Source organism: Saccopteryx bilineata, chromosome 1, assembly GCF_036850765.1.
Source record: "Saccopteryx bilineata isolate mSacBil1 chromosome 1, mSacBil1_pri_phased_curated, whole genome shotgun sequence".
NCBI lineage: Eukaryota > Metazoa > Chordata > Mammalia > Chiroptera > Emballonuridae > Saccopteryx > Saccopteryx bilineata.
Window position 1 is genome coordinate 255,260,453 of NC_089490.1, and position 19,434 is coordinate 255,279,886.

Here is a 19,434-nt window from a genome sequence, read left to right on the forward strand (position 1 = left end):
CACTCCCTGCTTGTAAAGGCCCCGAGGCTTTCCCATCCCCCGGGTGCTGACACCCACATTGGCACCTGGCTCTGCAGGGCCTGTCGCTGACCCCTCACTCCTGTGACGCTCTGGCCAGAGAGCTTTCTTCCTGGTCATTCAGGCTGCAAACGCCGTACCCTCAGGGCCCCTTCTGTCCATCTCATCACCGATTTTAATCCAGCACAACACCCGCCTCTTTCTTGTGAGTCCTGTATATGCTGTTTGGTTATTGGTCAGCCTGCTGGCTTGCTGGGTCATTGGCTGCCCCTCCGTGGAAGAAGGCGTTACCTGCATCCCCAACACCTGGAGTGGGCCGGACGTGGCGAGGAGGGGCTCCGTGACCATCACTAGGGTTTCCACGCGAGAGTCCTGAGCATCGCCCAGCCTTGCTTCCTTCCGGAAGGAAGTCCTGTGAGATCCCTCCCCCGTGTGAAGGTAAGGTGGTCAGATCACTGTGGCTTAAACTTTAAAATCAATGTCTATTTTGATTCCAGTTTGAAAATTACTTTTAAGTATTTAAAGCTGTGGCTACCACTGAGCTCTGAAGAGGGGCTGTTCCTGCCATTTGCTTCCACGGTGGGGAGCATGGAAGGGAGCCGGCACCTGGGAGCCACTTGATGTATCATTTCAAAACAAATCAACAGAGAAAGACAGGCTGATAGGTGCAATATAAAAAATATAATTTTGTGGGTTTGAGAACTATTTATTATTCCGATGGCATCTGAAAAAGAGGGAATATAGCGTTGATTGAACCCTTCTGTAAAAGGCTTTTCAAAAGCATAACTCAAAAAATGTATTTTACTACCTCTCACACGTTTTAGCACAATGCTAACTAATTGGCGTGTGGTTGATTTTATTTGCTAACCCAATTGCATGTAAATCAGCCGAAATTAATCCCATTAGTTGAATCATAGAACTCTGGTCGAATCTGAATCTAAGGTGGTTGAAGCAACCAGGGCAAAATGTATTTCAGGAAAAAATCGGAATAGCTTCAGGGAAAACGTCAGGGTAGCTCTGGGCTCTCTCTCTAAGGTATCAGGTGTTGTCCAGGAGCATTGTTCCCTGGGGTCAGTTCTGATTTCCGCCGTGAGCAGTTTCCAGTCTCGAGAGCTCTGGAAAAGACCAACTCTCGATCCCTCCCACTGGACAGCACACCGCTGGCAGGCTTCAGCAACAGGCTGATGGGCTCTCTGCCGCTTTAGGGGAGTAGCTCTGGGCGATTAAAGGCCTCAAGCCCTCAGAAATCTAACTATCTGCGAGCATGTGCTTTTCCTGGAGTAGACCATCAGACTGATGTGACTCGAGGGGGTGACCAGTGACTAGAAAACCCAAGGTCGGACAAAGGAGCCGTTACTCCCTGCATGTCCCATGACACCAGCTGTTACGTGTCATCACTGAGTGTCCCTAACACACACGCAGACTACAGCCCCCTCCCTGTCTCCTTATTTAGATACCGGGCTTAGTGAGGACAGCCTGGGTGTCCCTGGCTGCCAGTCATGCACATGACACACAGCAGATGCCCTAAAACATACTGCGCTGACCACAGCCAGGAGCTGTGGTAACCTCACAGGGCTTCCAGATGTCCCTCTTCCCAACGCCACAGGGTCCTCCCCCAACATCACACACTTTTCTCTATCCCCTGGGCTGTCCTTGGGCTTCTGTGTGGGAGTTAGAGGATATCATACCTGCTACAGATTGAGAGTATTACCAAGCCATGGGGGGGGGGGGGCAGCCCACCTGTTAATAATGATCCATCTTAGATGAATGATAAAAGAGAGACAATTATTTAGAAACAGATAATGACCCCACCGAGAGGACTGGCTTGCTTCTCAGAGGTGCAGGCACTTGTGTGAGATCAGCATTGCCATTGGCGGGGAGCCGGTGCCCTATTGCTAGGCAGAAATCAAGCTGGTGGTCCTCAGACAGGATCTGGACGCTGTTCTTCAGCGACTACATGGACAGAGTCCGGGCACGGGTGTGCTGTGGTCGTCACCTGATAATCTTGTGGCAACCCTCCTGGAGAAACCAAGTCAGCAATAACTGGGAGCGGCATGCAGTCACACAGGACAGAGATCAGGACGATGGTCAGAAAGGCATTTGACAGCGCTGTGGTCAGGAGACACAGCCGGCCTGTCAGAGGGTGAACTAAGCCTTAGAGAGTGCTCAGGGCCATGGAAAGGACAGCCTCGTGACAACAGCCGGCCAGTTCTCTGAGAATAATGAAGGGAAGCATTTGAGCCACTTAAGAGGCCCTGAACTTGAGTGGCAAACACTAGAACTTGGAACTGGATTCCAAGCCTTTGGGAGGCCAGTTCTATCCAGCTAAGAATTTTCTTATCTACTCAGGGCAAGAATATTTCTCTCTTAGCTCCTGGGGGCAAGATCCCTCATCTCTCTGAGTTTACTTTTCTCATCTCTAAATTGGGGCCCAAGACTTGGTTATCAACTCTCTTCTTGGAAAAGTACGTCTCTACCAAAAATTCTACGTGTACTTTGAGAGGTTCACGAATACTCTTGCAGCCCATGCAGTGTCTTGAGAGTAAAAACACCTACCTAATTCTTTTTTTTAACTCTGAGATAAAACTTTCATTTCACAGAACTTTTCTAAATGGAAGATTCATGACGATGGAAGGACTATTAAGAAATTCTGGCCCTGGCCGGTTGGCTCAGTGGTAGAGCATCAGCCTGGCATGTGGAAGTCCCAGGTTCGATTCCCGGCCAGGGCACACAGGAGAAGCGCCCATCTGCTTCTCCACCCCTCCCCCTCTCCTTCCTCTCTGTCTCTCTCTTCCCCTCCCGCAGTCAAGGCTCCACTGGAGCAAAGTTGGCCCGGGCGCTGAGGATGGCTCTGTGGCCTCTGCCTCGGGTGCTAGAATGGCTCTGGTCGCAACAGAGCAACGCCCCAGATGGGCAGAGCATTGCGCCCCCATGGGCATGCCGGGTGGATCCCAGTTGGGCGCATGCCGAAGTCTGTCTGGCTGCCTCCCGTTTCCAGCTTCAGAAAAATAAAATAAAATAAATAAATAAATAAAAAAGAAATTCTACCCTGACCAGGCAGTGGTACAGTGGATAGAGCGTCGGACTGGGATGCCGAGGACCCAGGTTCGAGACCCTGAGGTTGCCAGCTTGAGCGCAGGCTCACCAGCTTGGATCCAAGGTCGCTGGCTCGAGCAAGAGGGTTACTTGGTCTGCTGAAGGCCCGCGGTCAAGGCACATAGGAGAAAGCAATCAATGAACAACTAAGGTGTCGCAATGCGCAACAAAAAACTAATGATTGATGCTTCTCATCTCTCTGTTCCTGTCTGTCCCTATCTATCCCTCTCTCTGACTCTCTCTCTGTCTCTGTAAAAAAAAAAAAAAAAAAAAGAAAGAAAGAAAGAGAAATTATATTATTTATGAAGTAGTATTTCCTATATCCAGGAACCCTGTGCTTCAACAGCATATTATTCATTATTATATTGATAACCCATGCTCAGCATTTTGCAGAGTGTGACCCAAAGTCAATTTCTCTGTGTGTGTATGTCAGAATTACTCCTGTTCCTTGTTTAACAATCCCAAATTCTACCTCAGGAAATTCTGACCCAGAAGGAACCTGAATTTTTAACATAGTCCTTAGTCATCATATATAGTTTAAGAAAAGATTAAATTATAATTCTAGTCCATCTGGGTTTTTAATGACAGTCTATATCCGTGTTTGCTTTTCTGAATTTTATGCCCTACACATTTACAGTCACGTCACAAACCAATACTTCGTGTCCTACCATAACAGACCCCTTTCGATGTCAGAATGACCTGGGTCATGGTTGTACATGAGACAAGAAAACCTACTGAACCCCGTGTTCTCGGGGGACAGGACAGTCAAAACATGTGCCTTCAGGTTCAGGCGCCAGAGTTCATGTACTCTACTAGTCTGGGGTGGGGTGCTGAGAGACACCCAGAGCTCATAGTGAGGCGACGGCATCCGGTAAGAGCAATAAAGAAGGTAGTTTAGAAATTCCAGACCGAGGACAGTGAACGTCCAGCAGTGTGGGCTGCCGACACACCGGCGTGCAGTCACAGAGCTCAGCAGCTCCCAGGCCACCGTGTCCTTGCACAGGGATGTAGTCACCCTCATCGCAATTACTTAGGGTATGAAGAAGCTGAATGAAGATCATGTATAGAATAGTTTAAGAAAGAGGTCAAAGCCTTTAGAAAAATTTCTATCCAAAAATTGCCGATATAAAGCATCTTGTTGTCAGCTTTCAAATGCCCCTGTCTGGAATTATTCACATTTTAACCATCAGAGGGTATGCCGGCCCTTGCCTTCAAGAGCTCAGGCAGGCGGCCTCCCTGCGCACCAGCCAGACTTAAATGGCCACAAGGAGATTGATGTAAAGGCTACTGGAGACACAGAAGTCTCCCGATGGTGGAAGATAGGAGTGGAGATTAATTCTCATTCTATGAAAAAATAGGCGAAGTCTGCACCAGAGTTTCCTTTTAAAAAATACATATACATGGCTGGCCATGACAGAAATTAATAGTTATTAATAAGTGGAAAAGCTGTAGACCTATTCCCACGGCAAGAGGGTGGACACAGTATGAAGCAGCCACACGGAGGATTAAACTCCAGGCTTAATGTGGGGCTCGTGTCAGGGCAGGTGCGAGAGGAGGGAACTGGAGTCACTGCAGACACATGGTGGATTCTCTCCAGGAGAAACCGCGTAAACCCCTGATCACTTTTCTGAAGAAAGGGACCCCAGAGCCCCCTCAGGGTCACTTCTCTCTCTGGGCTGCTGGTCCCAGTGCCTGCTGGGCTCCTTTCACTCTTTCCATTCCACAAAAGCCAAGAACAATGGGACCCATTTAAGGAAGTGAACACAGGAATTTAATATGCACCCTTCAGGTGACCCTGAAGCACCCTGCTGTCCTCAAGGGGATGATAAGTCCCCACAGAGCACATGAGAAATAAATGTAAGGTGCATTATCAGAAGGAGATTATGCCGCACTTGGGTCAAACTGCTACCTTTCTGTGTACGAGCCGTTCCCTTGTGAAGCCTCTTTGGTGGAAGCAGAGCCATGCCACCCCCACAGCCGAGGGCACCACCGTCCTTCCAGCAGCACAAGGCACTCATGAGTGTGTATTCCAGGCCACGGCGGCGGCCGGCCCGAAGGCTGCTGCGTTTGTGTGCTCGTCCACATAACACAGAATTGTATTATTTAGACACTTGTAAAACTGCAGGTCCTGGAGGGTTTGGGGGGAGGAGGAGAAAGTAGTCAGTGTGGGGTCCGAGGAGAACACACACACACTATGAAGAAAAAATGACTTTTGTCATCAAGGCCCCCAGCAAGATCAGAGCTTGACTGAGCTTTAAAATGTCACTGCTGGTGCATGCCTACCATGGGTGTGTACACTGGGCTTTGAGACAATGGTCTGAAGGCTCCCCCTGCTCCAGATGGAGGTGTGAAGCACTGTCTCCTTTTGGTCAGCATGCGGGAGCTCACTTACACGTCGTGAGACCGACACTGACATCCTCATGTTTGGTTTGGCTGTAACGAGTGTGGGCAGACCCACCTGTCCCAGAGCACGGAGCCCCAGTGTGATGCTTCCAAACAAAACACCTGTGGTGCCCGATCCCCGATCCTGGAACAGAAAAGCAAACAGTGAACATTCCTCTCACTTTGTGCAGATGCCCCAAGCGCTGACCCACGGTGTCGGCCCGTGCCTGGGCCCCCGTGGGCACTCAGAGAAGATGAAGAACTGGGACCAACTGTGCCTCGTGGCTCCGGCTCCAGCTGCACGGATGGCAGTGGATCTGGCCGGGCCCTTGAGAAATGTGCGTGTTTGGGGAGGAACATGCCTGGATGGTGTTCTGAGATTTCCTCTGCTGCCGTGAGCAGTGTGTGACGTAAAGAGTATTTATAGGTGCACTGTGGCTCCTCCACCATTTCAGAAGACAATGAAGTAATTTCTAAAGGAAGTTAGAGGGGTCTGTGGCCACCAGCTTCCCCTGTTTAATGTATCATAAATGGGGGGGTAAGATTTCACCCTTTAGGGAGAACTGGAAATGGAACAATTTGCTAAAAGAAAAGCTTAAACTTGGATAAGATTTTTTTTTTTGTATTTTTCTGAAGTTGGAAACGGGGAGGCAGTCAGACAGACTCCCCGCATGCACCCAACCGGGATCCACCCAGCATGCCCACCAGGGGGTGATGCTCTGCCCATCTGGGGCATTGCTCTGTTGCAACCAGAGCCATTTTAGCACCTGAGGCTGAGGCCATGGAGCCATCTTCAGCGCCCGGGCCAACCTTGCTCTGATGGAGCCTCGGCTGCAGGAGGGGAAGAGAGAGACAAAGAGGAAGGAGAAGGGGAGGGGTGGAGAAGCAGATGGGCACTTCTCCTGTGTGCCCTGGCCAGGAATCGAACCTGGGACTCCTGCACGCCAGGCCAACACTCTACCACTGAGCCAACTGGCCAGGGCCAAACTTGGATAAGATTGAATGAAAAGCTCTATGAAGGAAGAATAACTCCAAAACAATAACAATAGTGTTTCTAGTGGTCAAAAGTCTTTTTTTGGTAAAACAAAAAAACTATTAAAACATTATTATTTTTTTGTATGTGACAGAAACAGAGAGAGAGACAGAGAGAAGGGCAGATAGGGACAGACAGACAGGAAGGGAGAAAGAGGAAAAGCATCAATTCTAAGTTGTGGCACCTTAGTTGTTCATTGATTGCTTTCTCATATGTACTTTGACCCGGGGGGCTACAGCAGACCAAGTGACCTCTTGCTCAAGCCAGTGATCTTGCACTCAAGCTGGCAACCTGGGGCTCAAGCTGATGAGCCTTGCTCAAACCAGATGAGCCCGTGCTCAAGCTGGTGGTGTTGGGGTTTCAACCTGGGTCCTCCACGTCCCAGTCTGACGCTCTATTCACTGCGCCACCGCCTGGTCAGGCCATTCTTAATTTTTCTACCATAACCAGCACTTAATGGCAAGCATGACCCTTTACCGAGGATTTGCCATGCACCCGACCACTGCTAGATGTCATGCACATTTGGTTTCCTTGGCTCTTATGCCTCATCTCACACTTCTCAGGTGAAGAGAATGAGAGTCCAAGAGGTAGAATTATAATTATTACAAAAAGATGAATAACCTACCCAAGTCACAAAGCCAGGGAAAGGGGCGGAGGTGACCTTGAACCCAGTTCCATCTCAGTCCAAACCTGTTTCCTTTAGCTCTACGCCGCCTGCCACCCCTGATTGAATTACCCAACAACGTGGGTTAAACCAGCGTGTTTTGATTGTCCCATAGATTCATTTCACTTTATGATTTGATTTAAATTTACATACACACACATAGGCAATCTGTTTCTTCATCCCTTCCACAAGAGCTTACCAGACACATAGCTCGTGCCAAACCCATGCCAAGCCCGGGAGAACTAAAGATGAGTCTGTAGCAAGGAGAGATGAAGACCAGCACTTGTCACGTGTCACAGGCAGCATGGGACCACGACCAGGTGAGAGAGCTGAGAAGAGGCGGGACCTCACCTTTCTTACAGCAGGGCAGTCAGCTCCTGTCACCCAGCCGGATGTCTGTCCAAGGCTACTCATCTCCATTCAAATTTAAGGTCACAGCCAAGGGGCTAGGGTTGTTTACTTGGTTTGGGGACACTCCCCGCTGGGTTTTTGCACCACACACCGGAAAGGGTGTATTTCTACACAAGGGAAATCTCCTTCTCCCAAATATAGAACCTCTAGGAAACCATTCCTAATTTAGAAATCAGCCTCAGACCCCGGCGCTCACAAAGTGAGCGGGTTGAGGCAACGTATACATTTGGAGCTGGTGCAGGTTTCATTTTCTCCCTTCCGTTTCCTCGGCAGTCCTAGAATTAGGTATAGAAAAGAGTTGCACACAATAATTTTCACATTGTTTGCACGTTCCCTTGGTTGGCAAAACATGAGCTTCCCTTCAAAATGAAAGCTTTCACCAGAATGAGAAACAGCTTGCAGGAGCTGTGAATGTTCGCTCTATGGAAGCCTCGTTGAGTGGTCTCTGTGTTACCTGAATCCTGGTGGTGGTCCTCGCTGGCAACAGGAAAGGTCTTGTAAATATAAACATGAGGACAGTGAGAGGGTCGGCAGCAGACTGGCAAGGTGATGTGGTTGTCAATTCTGTGAGGACGCACGCAGGTGTGCGTTGTATGTTTTACACCAGACATTCACATGTCTCACAATCAGTCTTCACACAGTCTTAGGAAAGAGGCCAGGTACATTTTCTCTCCTGTCTCCCAGTATCGGGAGGAAGTTTCAGCTCTCCTCTTGAGGTGACCTCACTGAGAAGAAGGACCAGGCACCGACCCAGCTCAGCCCACCTGTTTCCACAGTGCCCACTGCAGAATTGTAGCTAGAAACGCACAGTCACCTTCCTGACATGAAAGCAAAAAATTATTTCTAATTTTGTCGACTGGGTAATGCACACAGGAAGCAGTTTATGTTTTAGTCACTTAGGAACAGCTTTTGAAGGCAAATCATTGTGTTAGGAACAATGATGGGAACAGCAGGTGCACAGTGCCCTACCTCTCCCAGGAAGGTCTGTGGATACTTCCCGTGCACCCATAAAAACACCTCCCTCAATAGTCTGAGATGAAGTCCGGAATGACTGTGATGAAGTCCGCACAACTCCCCTTTTTGAGATGGTTCGGACGTTGGAGAGAGGCTGACGTGAGCATATACCATGTTAAAAGATTTATGAAGGGTTCTTATTATACTTAAGCCCGCAGCCCTAGTTATGTATTTGAAATAAGGTTTATGTCAGTCTCGCTGCCTTTAGACTTCCTAGGTTGGTGGTCAAAGTCAATGCATTATAATTTCCAAACTTTCAAATGTCACACACCAGATTCAGCCAATATTGACCCAGCCTGGCATTCTCCGCCAAGGCTGAACTCATAATTAAGCTGCTGGATTTGGAGACTTTATAATGAAACTCTCAACAGAACTCAGATGGGTAAATTTGAAATTTTATTATTTGTTCAGGAACATGAGCTGTGGGAACAAAAGTCCCATGTGGTCACAGAGACCGCTGCAGAGCAGGATAAAATCCTCATGTGTCAGAGCCCAGAGTGACCGCTCGGTCTGCAGGCTGCAGGGCACTGTCCTCACATGTGTGTCTGTGGACCTCTCTCCTTCCACATGTCACATCTGTCCTTGTCCCTTGTGAGCGAATTTCTCCTTTCTTATTCCCTGAGCACATACAGGTTTTTAAATCTCTATTTCAATGTCTTTTACATAAAGCACGTTCCTCCTCAAAACACATTTTTCCCCTTGAATTCCTGTTCCTTCGTAAAGGTCAGACTTTTATATCAACTCATCAGCCACAACCTTGAATATGATTTGAAATCTATCCCCTCAGATGAAAAACAATTTTGCAGAAGTGCTTTTTATTCTTTTCCGTTGAACAGTGCCAAGTGCTCGTTTGACTTCTAAAAACTTGTGCATTTGGAAATTTTTACTGTCTCAGGTAAAATACTCAGAAAGCCAGTGAGCCATTGTCCTTGGTCACTTTTATAACCCTCAGAATAATGATGCAGAATTTAAAAAGGTTAAAAGTCTGTTCCTTTTGTTGCACCCTCTGACCTCTGCATCATTCTGACCCTGCTCTGGAGGTGACTGGGCACGGGCATGTTCTGTCAGGGTGGACAACCACGTTCTCATGGTCTCTGAAACATAAGCAGCTCTTGGTCAGTCTCAAAGTGACGTCATCTCCTTCGTGCCACTTGCAAAGCTTTGTTTTCAAGGGGCCATTGCCGTTTTATGAATTCTATTGTTTCCCAAAAGGCTCCATTGTCCTGGGCATGGGGTCCACGTCTTTGAGTAAGACCAAGAACAAGAAAAGGCCAGGCCTGAGGTCATCGAGCCTCACCGTATGTGACCCTGGGACTTGGGGGAGACACGGCCACCCGCCCATGGTGACAGGTGGAGAGCGCCTGACACTAAGGAGCTCTGGGTGGAAGCACTTCTTCCTTTATCAACAGAGTTTTGTTTTGATACAAAAAAGATCAAAACAAGTCTTATAATCTTTCCAGGAAATTACATCGAGATTATTTGTACTAACTTGGCAAATCTCTTTGGGCAACTAACACTCGACTCACATTTTCAAACTAATGTATATATGTTTTAGTTATGTATATATGTATGTATGTATATGTGTGTATGTGTGTGTGTATATATAGCTGTTTTGTAGCTATGTGGAGAACATATATATGCATATATATATCATTTTTTTAATGTTTATTTTATTGATTTTAGAGAGAGAGGGAGAGAGGGACAGGAACATCCATCTGCTCCTGTATGTGCCCTGACTGGGGATCGAACCAGCAACTTCTGTGCTTTGGGACGATGCTCTAACCCACTGAACTATTTGGCCAGGCCTACATATGTAATTTTTGAAGTTAGAGTATGTCTGGGTCGTTACACCCGTGGCCAGACTGGGACACCACATGCGTCTATGATGGAGGCTTTGTGTTCTGTTCTGTGCAGATGGCAGTATTGGCTGTCACAGACCTTGATGCAACGAACCCTTTTGTACTTGTGATTTTGGTTTCTTCCCTTACTGATTATTTAGGGAAAGCTCAGAAAGCGTGACCGAGTCAGCACTAGATGTCCCCTGGGCACCCTTGGTGTTGCTTGTTGGCAGAATTGTAGCATTTCCCACCCCAGCGACCCCCACCTTCACTTTCTCTGTTGCCACAACCTGAACGGCTGCTGAACACCACGTGCTTCCCCCTAAAGCGCCGGTTGGAGGGGACAACACAGGTGCTTCCTGACACTTTTATCAAATCAGCATTTGTCTCAACCAGGCAGTGACATGGCACTAAAGGAACTCTGGATCCCGGGCAGCCTGGATGCTCTGGAAAGGGAGAGGAGCAGTTCACAAAGAGGGAAAGTCGGCCCAGCGGGAGCCTGGGGTCTGCGTCGTTCTGCATTGCTGTCCGTGACTCGAGGGGCCTCGTCCTCTGTGCTGGGGGCGGGCACGGGGGGGGGGTGACCCTCCTCCGTCATTGCTACCCACATGACTGTGTCACATCAGGCACACGATACAGCAGCCCGCTGAGGTCATTTCAGGCCAGGACTGCTTCCCACAACAAAACACGCTGAGCTGCATTCACCCCGCATGGCTGCCCTGCTGGGAAAGAAGTCATGTCATGTCCCTAGCGTGCTCTGGAGATAATGGCAGAGCCATCACATTTTAAAGGTGAATGATAGAATTCTCATGTCAACGTAAAATATTTTCTCACATGGGTAAGAATTCATTGCCTAGATTTTACCTTCATCAGACAAGGGCCATAACAGAAAACTGATTGTCTCACTGGGTGACAAATGCCCCCAGAATTCTGCTTCTCTGGCTGACCCATCACTGGAGCCCTCTGAGCAGGATATGCGGCATGCCCCCTCCCTTTGCACGGGACCTTTTGCTATATTTACTCTGTGTTCTCAGAGGATGCTCCCAGAGCAGAGCTAAATCGGGCTGTGATGATGGGGTTTCCTCATCCTGAGCTGTTCTCTCAGTACTCTGAGTTCATAAATAGCCGGCCGGGCTCTGGGCCTGTGAGGTCACTGTGCTTCACACAATTGTTCTCCACGGGCTACGTGAAAGCCTGGGCCTGGGCTGCAGCCGGAGTTCCTGGAAGCTGCGGTTCTCAGCATTGAAGGGCTATCTCTTCCCAAACAAAAGCACCGCCGGGCTGCGCGGGTGACCTTGGTCATTGTTCTCAGGGCCTGAGACTGCACAAGGGGAGGCTCTTCCTGCAGTGATAGAAGCTGATACCGTTTGCTCCCTGGACACCTGGGGAACAGCAGGCTGGTATCTGGGATGAGGTCAACGCTTTGTAAATGCTCCTCTGTTCAAAAGGAATGCAAATTAAAATCGTCTATGAATACCTTTCCTTCCCACTCCCCTGACACTCCGTGAAGACTAGTCCGTGATCAATAAGGGGAATATTTGTGTAGGTAGCTGAGAAGGGCAGTTTCCAATGCTCTCAGCCGGGCGAGGATGTCTGAGGAGGTCGTGGGGAGGAAAGGAGAGTGTCAGGAGCTCGCTCGTGTGTTGACGTGAGCAGACTGCGGGGTGGGGAGACACACAGAGCTCAGTCGTCATGGTCACAGTCAGGTGTTTTTTTTTTCACTTGACTTTGCTCCTCTTGTGGGTGATGCATCATAGTTTATATAAGACCCATGTAAGTTTCCTGGAAAATAACTCTTCAGATTTGCTGCTTATTTCCACGGAACTTGTAAGTTAAAAACAAACGAACACAATAAGTTAGTTCATTACTTTTCTCCAGGGCCCACGATGGCAACCCAGGAGTTTCAGAGTAGGTCTCCCTCAGGGGAGGAGTGGATGGGTGTAGGAAACGGAGGATTTGATAAACAGTCCCTTTTAAAATGAGTTCAAATATGTCTTTGAGCTCATTCCACCTCACAGAGAAGGGCCCAGCATCTGTGCTGACGTTAGGCACGCAGAAAGGGTCACGAGCTGTTTTAGAGTTACACCGTGGTATGAAGTAATGGAAGGGACCACTTGTCCAACAGACCCGGAACGAAGCATCCCGGGGTTCTGCTCCCCGCTGCCCATTCCCGACAGCATCTCCCTCTTTCTCTGCACAGACGTAAATCCACTTGAAGTTAGACCACTAAACGAGCACCATGATGTCCCCGACAGTACTCAATGTTGTCAAATTGCTTCTTACACTTTCTGACGAAAGCAGGGGAGCTACGATGTCTTGGTCACAGATATAGCAGAGGATACTCTCACCAACCCAGCTTAAGAGATGTCTGAGAACGTGACATCGTGCAAAGCAATGTTTTTAATATTGTTACAAGTGGGTGATGCCTTTATGAAGGTGGACAGGAATTAAAGTATCACTGTGGTTGTTGACAGAGTCAGTCCTTTTTTAAAAAAATAATTCTACTGACTTTTGAACTTTTAAAAAAGAAAATGTAGGTCGCACAGGATTATATTGAACCTGCTGTGTGTACACTGGCTCTAGATATATTTAAATAAAGCTATACTCTTACAGTTAACACTGTAATTCTCCCCTGGACCACCCTCATGGGGACAGAAGATGGACAAACACACACACACCAGCAGACTAAACAGCCTCAGAGTTGATTTCCTAAAGACCTCAGAACAACATGTCCATTCAGTTCAATCAATATCAACTGACTGTCTGATTAAATGAACCCATGATTGAATTAAACGGACAGGACAGTAATCAAAATGGACCAACTCAAGAGCTTCTTGCTCCCCCCAAAACATAAAGAGATAAAAAGTGGAAAACATGCAATAGCCACTCTGTTCATTGTTTGTAACTAAGCCAACACTAACTTCTCTGGGGCTTGGCATTTATCTCCAAAGCTAACTGCAGGAGCTCGCCTGTCTGAGTGCTGTTCTCATCAGACCCTGCTGCACAGCAGAGTATCTCAGCCCTTCAGAGCCCCCATGTGTGCCTGAAATGTTATCATTCAACACCTAAAACTGAATTTTCCATTCTGCTTCAAATTCACTACAATTAGTATGAGGAGTGAAAAAAAATGGAGTCAAAAAATTAAAATTCTGCCTGACCTGTGGTGGCGCAGTGGGATAAAGCATCGAGCTGGAACACTGAAGTTGCCAGTTCAAAACCTTGGGCTTGCCTGGTCAAGGCACATATGGGAGTTGATGCTTCCTGCTCCTCCCCCTTCTCTCTCTCTCCCCTCTCTCTAAAAATCAATAAATAAAATATTAAAAAAAAAAAAATTAAAATTCTCCTACTTTCCGATAGACTCAACTCTACGGTTTTATGTTGATTTCCTGTGAAATTGCTGAAGTGACACTTTGGTGGAGTCCCACTGGGTGTTAACTGGGCTGGGAGAAACCCACCCCCATCTGGAAGACAGAGAAGGCAAGACAAGGGGTCCCCAGCCCTGGTATCTGGGAAGAGGCAGAGAGTCACCAACTAAACAGTGTCTCGTTTGTTCTTACAGGGTCTCCATCAGTTTCTGAAGCTTTCTAGAGAGACCCAGAGAACTGGTGCTCGTGGATAGTCGCTCCCACCCTCTCAGGCAGAAAGCATCTCCTCGGAGCTACTGCACGGCCCTGCCTTAACAGAAAGTCTCCCCGCTCCCCTCCTCACCAGACGCGGCGAAGGGCTGCCCACTGGCCCAAGTGCAGACATCTGTCTGGTGGCCACAGGCTGAGCTAAGAAGCTCACTTCCTTCCCGTCCAAGCTAACAGGGACCTCGTGGTCTCTGCTGGCTTCTTGTGTTTGTCATCCTCCATTTCCACTACCGTCTTCCAGGTAGGATTTTAGGGACTAAGTAGATTAGAGCCAGTGACTTAGAAAAATCACTTTGGATCATGGTATCAGGTCGCAGGCCCTCTAGATAATCCTAGATGAACCATGAAGGAGACTGTCTCTTCCCTGCAAATCCCTGTCTGCTGAACATGTCTGTCTCCCCTGGTCTCTGGGGCCTTGGAGGTGATCACTTTTCAGTCCTTCCTGACTGCAGCGTCCTAATATCAGCGCGACCCGATCAACCATGCCCGGACACAGACCAGGTGTTAGACACACTGAAGCCTCTGGGTCATTCTTACATCTTTTTTTTTTTTTTATGTCACAGATGCAGTCCAATCCTCCTCATTTTTTTCTTTTCTTTGGTCTCCTGTGTTTGACACTCAGTGAAGCATGATAATGTTCTAGTTGATTTTATCATAAAATGTTTAAATGTTACTTAAATATTTAAATGGATGTTTAAATTACAATGGATTCTTTTGTCCATTGTTTCAACAATTGGTGGTCAGATTTTATAACTCCTCTTATGTTTAACTTGAGCTGACTTGTAACCATACTCTGGGTACAGGACTCACTTTAAGTGACCTGACATTTTGAAACTAAGATGCCTGTTCAGGGTTAAATCAGTACAACCAGCGAGGGATAGGTGAGGGGAGCCCTTTGCAGAATGACCTCACGGTCTGCACGCAGATCACCCAGGTCTGTCCTAAAAACCGGGGTCCTCAGGTCCCTGCTTGGGGATTATGACTAGTACTTGCTCTACATTTTTGTTTATAAGGACTTCACATGACTGGGACGCTCCTATCGCAAGTACCACAATCTGAGCACCACGAAGTCAGGGAGCAGGATGTCCCACTAGACAGAGCAGGAGGAGGCTTCCCAGGACTCCAACCATAATGCAGTATGGTGGACGGAGCTGAACAAGGACATTCATGTAAGTGGGGAGAAGCGTGTGAGGAGGAGAGGCAGGGGTTCTGCAGGGGGCCCATGGGAGGGGACAGCAGAACACAGCCTGTGACCCCAGTGTTCAGAGTGGATACCCCAGCAGCCAACATGGACAGCCGTGGTTCACGGTGGCTCCACATCTCCTCACAATGGAGGCGTGTGTATCAGACTCTCTGTGAATTAGTGGCAATATTCTCAACGACTAGTATAATCTGTTTAGTTTGAGCAAACATGTCATCATAACTTGGTGACCTGTCAGAACTCTTTACAAGGAAGAAAAAGCCAACACAAACATTCTGGTCTATTGAACAGTTTTTAAATAATACACTGACTTTTTACAATTGGTGTCTTGTGAATGTGGTCAACACAAGTCACTTCTTCGCCTGAGTGTAATCAGCACTGAACAGAGTAACTACCAAGCTCTTAGACCTTCCTACCTTAGAGTAGACTGTTCAGCTCTATACCAAGTGATCCTGACCACACACCTGCCTCCTCCACAGACCTGAGAGGGCGGTGGATGGGACATGAGCGCCCCCACTTCCTAGACCTGGCATAAATATTTAATCTCTTTGAATACGCCCACCTCTTCTGCAAACAGAGATAATACTTAGTGCAAGTGGTTGTAGAAATAAACTAGCCAATACATACAAAACTCTTTTACATATTAATTCCATTAAATTCCCCCCTGACACTCCCCCGCCTAGTGATCAGCTGAGCTATTTTATGTAATTTAACAGTGTTACTTGTCATTTGTAATCTTAAACATCACATATGTATGTGTGTGAGAGACAGAGAAACAGAAAAGTTAAAAGTGGTTATATCTGCACCCTGGCTGATTAGCTCAGTCAGTTAAGAGCATCATCCTGAAATGACAAGGTTGTGGGTTCGATCCCCGGTCAGGGTACATACAGGCACAGATCTATGTTCATGTCTCTCTCGCTTTCCCTTCCTTTCTCACTAAAGTCAATGAATCAAGGATGGTTCAACATATGTAAAACGGTTAACGTAATACACCATATCAACAAAACAAAGAACAAAAACCACATGATCTTATCAATAGATGCAGAAAAGGCTTTTGATAAAATACAACACAATTTTATGTTTAAGACTCTCAACAAAATGGGTATAAAAGGAAAATATCTCAACATGATAAAGGCCATATATGATAAACCATCAGCCAACATCATATTAAATGACATAAAACTGAGGGCTTTCCACCTTAAATCAGGAACAAGACAGGGTTGTCCACTCTCTCCACTCTTATTTAACGTGGTGCTAGAAGTTCTGGCCAGAGCAATCAGACAAGACAAAGAAATAAAAGGCATCCATATCGGAAAAGAAGAAGTAAAGGTATCACTTTTTGCTGATGATATGATCCTATACATCGAAAACCCGAAGGACTCCACAAAAAGATTACTAGAAACAATAAACCAATACAGTAAGGTCGCAGGATACAAAATTAACATACAAAAGTTCATAACCTTTCTATATGCCAACAATGAAATATTAGAAAACAAACTCAAAAAAATAATCCCCTTCACAATTGCAACAAAAAAATAAAATACCTAGGAATAAACATACAAAGAATGTAAAGGACCTATATAACGAAAACTACAAGGCATTGTTAAGAGAAATAGAAAAAGACACAATGAGATGGAAAAATATTCCTTGTTCTTGGATAGGAAGAATAAATATAATTAAAATGGCCATATTACCCAAAGCAATATATAAATTTAATGCAATTCCCATCAAAATTCCTATGACATTTTTTAAAGAAATGGAACAAAAAATCATTAGATTTATATGGAACTATAAAAAATCCCGAATAGCCAAAGCAATCCTAAGGAAAAAGAATGAAGCTGGGGGCATTACAATACCTGACTTCAAACTATATTATAGGGCCACGATAATCAAAACAGCATGGTACTGGCAGAAAAATAGACACTCAGACCAATGGAACAGAATAGAAAGTCCAGAAATAAAACCTCATATATATGGTCAAATAATCTTTGATAAAGGGGCCAACAACACACAGTGGAGAAAAGAAAGCCTCTTCAACAAATGGTGTTGGGAAAACTGGAAAGCCACATGCAAAAGAATAAAACTCGACTACAGCCTGTCCCCGTATACTAAAATTAATTCAAAATGGATCAAAGACCTAAATATAAGACCTGAAACAATAAAGTACATAGAAGAAGACATAGGTACTAAACTCATGGACCTGGGTTTTAAAGAGCATTTTATGAACTTGACTCCAATGGCAAGAGAAGTGAAGGCAAAGATAAATGAATGGGACTACATCAGAATAAAAAGTTTTTGCTCAGCAAGAGAAACTGATATCAAAATAAACAGACAGCCAACTAAATGGGAAATGATATTTTCAAACAACAGCTCAGATAAGGGCCTAATATCCAAAATTTACAAAGAACTCATAAAACTCAACAACAAACAAACAAACAATCCAATAAAAAAATGGGAAGAGGATATGAACAGACACTTCTCCCAGGAAGAAATACAAATGGCCAACAGATATATGAAAAGATGCTCAGCTTCGTTAGTTATTAGAGAAATGCAAATCAAAACTACAATGAGATACCACCTCACTCCTGTTAGATTAGCTATTATCAACAAGACGGGTAATAGCAAATGTTGGAGAGGCTGCGGAGAAAAGGGAACTCTCATCCACTGTTGGTGGGACTGTAAAGTAGTACAACCATTATGGAGGAAAGTATGGTGATTCCTCAAAAAACTGCAAATAGAACTACCTTATGACCCAGCAATCCCTCTACTGGGTATATACCCCATAATCTCAGAAACATTGATACGTAAAGACACATGTAGCCCCATGTTCATTGCAGCACTGTTCACAGTGGCCAAGACATGGAAACAACCAAAAAGCCCTTCAATAGAAGACTGGATAAAGAAGATGTGGCACATATACACTATGGAATACTACTCAGCCATAAGAAATGATGACATCAGATCATTTACAGCAAAATGGTGGGATCTTGATAACATTATACGGAGTGAAATAAGTAAATCAGAAAAAAACAAGAACTACATGATTCCATACATTGGTGGAACATAAAAATGAGACTAAGAGACATGGACAATAGAGTGGTGGTTACCAGGGGTGGGGGAAGGGAGGACGCAGGAGGGAGGGAGGGAGAGAGTTAGGGGGAGGGGCACAGAGAAAACTAGATAGAGGGTGATGGAGGACAATCTGACTCTGGGCGAGGGGTATGCAACATAATTTAATGACAAGATAACCTAGACATGTTTTCTTTGAATATATGTACCCTGATTTATTAATGTCATCCCATTAACATTAATAAAAATTTATTTAAACAAAAAGAACTCCTGCCCCTTCACATATATACATCCAATTAAAGTCATGAATTTCTGTCAAAAACAAACAAACAAAAAAAAACAATGAATCAATTAATAAATTAAAAAAAGAAAAAGAAACATAACTCAGATCCAGGAAAATTCAAAGCATAATAAATAATTTATTGTTTTTAAGCATTTTAATATTTGGCCATGTTGTCACTATATTTATGGATGCATTGTCTTTATTAAGATGATGATGATTCACTCACCTTATACCAGCTCCTTTGAAAATGAATTAAGCTTATCCAGTGGGTATGAGCGATGAGGCCTGGTGGGAAGAATTCAGGACGCATGTGGGGCTCCAGAAGTTAGAGGATTAACTATCATCTCTGTATGGATGTGTGCCTTATTAATTCAAGTTTCCACTTTGCAAATGGGCTGTATTTCAGCATATCACGTGAAAAGGACAATAAAGAAAGTCTTTCTTTAACATGTTTCTTGTATATATCTTATAATTGGATCATAATTTTACCTTTGGGTTATCAAAGCTGATCTAAAAGGCCTCCAAAAAGGAAGGTTTTTGCATTCTTTTGATTAGCATGGTAGGGCTGGGTTCTGTGGTGGTGTTATTCAAGACTGAAGCTAAACTGCTTTACCTGTCTGTCTAGCAAGCTAATGAACTAGTAATAATGGCTTTCAATATCATGTTTTGTAAATTCATATTCTCCTGCACTGTAAATTGCATCCTTTTAATGTATAAGAGGACATTAAAATACATTTATCTTATTTTATATTTTTACCTTACAGAATTTTGTATATTTTAATTTTCAAAAAAT